The sequence below is a fragment of the Urocitellus parryii genome, chromosome 15 (assembly GCF_045843805.1).
Source record: "Urocitellus parryii isolate mUroPar1 chromosome 15, mUroPar1.hap1, whole genome shotgun sequence".
In the NCBI taxonomy this organism is placed as follows: domain Eukaryota; kingdom Metazoa; phylum Chordata; class Mammalia; order Rodentia; family Sciuridae; genus Urocitellus; species Urocitellus parryii.
In genome coordinates this window covers 54,370,574-54,375,571 of record NC_135545.1, presented here as the reverse complement: position 1 = coordinate 54,375,571, position 4,998 = coordinate 54,370,574, and the positions used below count along the sequence as shown (strand labels likewise).

The 4,998-nt window shown below is 38.8% G+C and overlaps 1 pseudogene; it reads left to right on the top strand.

Moving 5' to 3' along the window:
- The first annotated feature begins 765 nt into the window (after positions 1-765).
- LOC144250350 (60 kDa heat shock protein, mitochondrial pseudogene) lies at positions 766-2,792 on the top strand (annotated as a pseudogene).
- Positions 2,793-4,998: the final 2,206 nt, after the last annotated feature.

The window sequence follows — 4,998 nt, the reverse complement described above, 5'->3', positions numbered from 1 at the left end:
GACATAAAAAATTACAAAAATGCAAAACATCATTCATAGATCATTGTCTTTAACACACTGATGCATAAAAAAAATCCTGTTCCAGGTGGTATCACTATACCAGACCTTAAAATATACTACAGAGCAATAGTAACAAAAACAGCATGGTACTGGCACCAAAACAGGCTGGTAGACCAATGGTACAGAATAGAGGACACAGAGACAAATCCACAAAATTACAACTACCTTATATTAGACAAAGGTGCCAAAAGCATGCACTGGAGAAAGGGTAGCATCTTCAACAAATGGCGCTGGGAAAACTGAAAATCCATATGCAACAAAATGAAATTGAATCCCTATCTCTCACCATGCACAAAAGTCAACCCAAAATGGATTAAGGATCTGGGAATTAAACCAGAGACTCTGTGTCTAATAGAAGAAAAAGTAGGCCCTAATCTCCATCACTTGGGGTTAGGCTCCAACTTCCTTAACAAGACACCTATAGAACAAGAATCAAAAACAAGAATCAACAAATGGGATGGATTCAAACTAAAAAGTTTTTTCTCAGCAAAAGAAATAATCTGTGATGTGAACAGGAAGCCTACATCCTGGGAATAAATTTTTATTCCTTACACAGCAGATAGAGCTCTAATCTCTAGGGTATATAAAGAGCTCAACAAGATAAGCACCACCCCCCCCCAAATAATCAATTAACAAATACATGAAAAAGTGTTCAACATCTCTAGCAATTAGAGAAATGCAAATCAAAACTATTCTAACCCCTCACTCGCCGCAGATGGTCTGCCTTGCCGCGTGCACTCCCTGCCGACGCCCCGCAGAAATGCTTCGACTACCCACAGTCCTTCACCAGATGAGACCAGTGTCTAGGGCACTGGCTCCTCATCTCACTCGGGCTTATGCCAAAGATGTAAAATTTGGTGCAGATGCCCGAGCCTTAATGCTTCAAGGTGTAGACCTTTTAGCCGACGCTGTAGCTGTTACAATGGGGCCAAAGGGAAGAACTGTAATTATTGAACAGAGTTGGGGAAGTCCCAAAGTAACAAAAGATGGTGTGACTGTTGCAAAGTCAATTGATTTAAAGGATAAATACAAAAATATTGGAGCTAAACTTGTTCAAGATGTTGCCAATAATACAAATGAAGAGGCCGGGGATGGCACCACCACCGCTACTGTACTGGCACGCTCTATTGCCAAAGAAGGCTTCGAGAAGATTAGCAAGGGTGCTAATCCTGTGGAAATCAGGAGAGGTGTGATGTTAGCTGTTGATGCTGTAATTGCTGAACTCAAGAAGCAGTCTAAACCTGTGACAACTCCTGAAGAAATTGCTCAGGTTGCTACCATTTCCGCAAATGGAGACAAAGAAATTGGCAACATTATTTCTGATGCAATGAAAAGGGTTGGAAGAAAGGGTGTGATTACAGTAAAGGATGGAAAAACACTTGAGGATGAATTAGAAATTATCGAAGGCATGAAGTTTGATAGAGGTTATATCTCTCCATACTTTATTAATACATCAAAAGGTCAGAAATGTGAATTCCAGGATGCTTATGTTCTGTTGAGTGAAAAGAAAATTTCTAGCGTCCAGTCCATTGTACCTGCTCTTGAAATTGCCAATGCTCACCGTAAACCATTGGTCATAATTGCTGAAGATGTTGATGGAGAAGCTCTAAGTACACTTGTTTTGAATAGGCTGAAAGTTGGTCTTCAGGTTGTGGCAGTTAAAGCTCCAGGTTTTGGTGACAACAGAAAGAACCAACTTAAAGATATGGCTATTGCTACTGGTGGTGCAGTGTTTGGTGAGGAGGGTTTGACCCTAAATATTGAAGATGTTCAGCCTCATGATTTAGGAAAAGTTGGAGAGGTCATTGTCACCAAAGATGATGCCATGCTTTTGAAAGGAAAAGGTGATAAAGCTCAAATTGAAAAGCGTATTCAAGAAATTACAGAGCAATTAGAAAAGACAAATAGTGAATATGAAAAGGAAAAACTGAATGAACGACTGGCAAAACTTTCAGATGGAGTAGCTGTGCTGAAGGTTGGTGGGACAAGTGATGTCGAAGTGAATGAAAAGAAAGACAGAGTTACAGATGCCCTCAATGCTACAAGAGCTGCCGTTGAAGAAGGCATTGTTCTGGGTGGGGGCTGTGCTCTGCTTCGGTGCATTCCAGCCTTGGACTCACTAACTCCAGCTAATGAAGATCAGAAAATTGGTATAGAAATCATTAAAAGAACACTCAAAATTCCTGCAATGACTATTGCTAAGAATGCAGGTGTTGAAGGCTCTTTAATAGTGGAGAAAATTCTGCAGAGTTCCCCAGAAGTTGGCTATGATGCTATGCTTGGAGATTTTGTGAATATGGTAGAAAAAGGAATCATTGTTCCAACAAAGGTTGTAAGAACTGCCTTATTGGATGCTGCTGGAGTTGCTTCTCTGTTAACTACAGCAGAAGTCATAGTCACAGAAATTCCTAAAGAAGAAAAGGACCCTGCAATGGGTGGAATGGGTGGAATGGGAGGTGGTATGGGAGGTGGCATGTTCTAATTCTCAGAATAGTGCTTTACCATTATTAATGAACTGTGACAGGAAGCTCAAGGCAGGGTTCCTCACCAATAACTTCAGAGAAGTCAGTTGAGAATGACTGAAGAAAAGGCTGGTTGATGTTTAAGAAAATCACTATAACCATCAGTTACTGGTTTCAGTTGACAGTATATAATGGTTTACTGCTGTCATTGTCCATGCCTACAAATAATTTATTTTGTATTTTTGAATAAAGACATTTGTACATTCCTGATACTGGGTGTAAGAGCCATGTACCAATGTACTGCTTTCAACTTAAATCATTGAGGCATTTCTACTACTATTCTGCTAAAATCAGGATTTTAGTGCTTGCCATCACCAGATGAGAAGTTCAGAAGCAGCCTTTCTGTGGAGAATAATTGTGTACAAAGTAGAGAAATATCCAATTATGTGACAACCTTTGTGTAATAAAAATTTGTTTAAAGTTAAAAAAAAAACTATTCTAAGATTTCATCTCACTCCTGTAAGAATGGCAATCATCAAGAATACAGACAACAATAAATGTTGACGAGGATGTGGGGGGAAAGATACACTCATACATTGCTGGTGGGACTGCAAATTGATGCAACCACTATGGAAAGCAGTATGGAGATTACTCAGAAAACGTGGAATGGAACCATCATTTGACCCAGCTATCCCACTCCTCAGTTTGTACCCAAAGGACTAAAAATCAGCATAGTAATGCAGCCATGTCAATGTTTATAGCAGCTCAATTCATAATAGCTAAACTATGGAACCAACCTAGGTGTCCCTCAATAGATTAATGGATAAAGAAAATGTGATATATATATATATATATATATATATATATATATATATATAAAATGAAATATTACTCAGCTTTAAAGAAGAGTGAAATTATGGCATTCTCCAGTAAATGTTTGGAGTTGGAGAATATCATGCTAAGAAAAATAAGCCAATCTCACAAACCCAAAGGCCGAATGTTTTCTCTAATATGCAGATGCTAATTCACAATAAGGCAGGGGGCACTAGAGAAAAATAGCATTACCTTAGATTAGGTAGAGGGAAGTAATAGGAGGGGAGGGGAGGGAATGTAGGGATAGGAGAGATAGTAAAATGAAACAGACATTATTTCTGTATACATTTTTGTGACTACATGACCAATATGATTCTGTAACATGTACACTAATAAAAGTGAGAAATTATATCCCATCTATGTATGATATATCAAAGTCAAATGCATTCTACTGTCACATATTACTAATTAAAACAAAAAAAATAATTAAAAAACACTCCTGGTATTCATACACACACACTTAAATACAAGTGAATAGCCAGAAAATGGCAGAGCTGACTTGTCTTCCACATCTGTTAGGGTTCTTCATGGGTCACCTTATAAGGCAAAGACAATGATGATATAATCTGAGCTGCTGAAACCCTGCCTACCACAGACCCAAAGAAATGATCATGAGGTTGTTTGGAATATGGATTTATGCCCAACATTATTGGTGACAAATTTTTCTGTATGTGTAACTTCTGCCTGCAGGTAGCAGCTGATGCTAACACAAATCAACCACAGTTAGTAGGACATTAACTGTTATCTACTCCAACTTCATTTCCTCCTTTTGAGAGTTCTTAGAATTCTTGCACGTTCTGTGAGGTGCTCAAACAGCATGACTCGTCAAATGTAATGACTGCAGTCTTCTTTGTGGATAGGGATGCACAATTTCAAGAGTGCAGAAGATCTGAGCTTATGTATAACAAAGTAACTAATTTAAAATCTGCCATGAAGTAGATACTCAAGAAAAGGTAACAATTAACATTCATTAACAATTTCCCCTTTATTGAGCACTTACTGTATATAATTTTTCACAAACTTTAAAGCACTTTCATTATAGAAAATTTCAAACACTCAAATATGAATAATCTTATGATACCTGAAGGCCATTACCCAGCTTCAAAAATCATCATAATTTCTCCAATTTTGTTTTATCTCTTCCCCTTCTTATTTTTCTGAAATAATTTAAAATAAAGCCTGTATCATTTCACTTCTAAAGAGCTCAGTACAAAGCTCCAATTGATTAAGACTTTTTGTTTAACCACCTTTTCATTATAACACCCAAAACAACTAACACCAAGTCTCTTAATATCATCCACCCTACAATTATCATTGTTATTTTTCAAATATGATTGGATCTTTCAGTCATACTGTATCACCTCATGCCTGAACTCAAACCCCACAGACACCATAATGCCCAGCACAGCCTGCCCCAACAACCCTCCCTGCACTGTCCACCTCACCTGGCCACATTCCCTCTGGAATTCCTTGACCACCCTCCACAGCCCCTCCCTGACCAGCATCCTTGCCCCTACTGTTCCCTCTGAACCTACACGCCTTGGCTCTAAGGTACCCCTTCTGCACCCCAGGAGCTTTGCCTGACCCAACGGAGGGCCCTGTG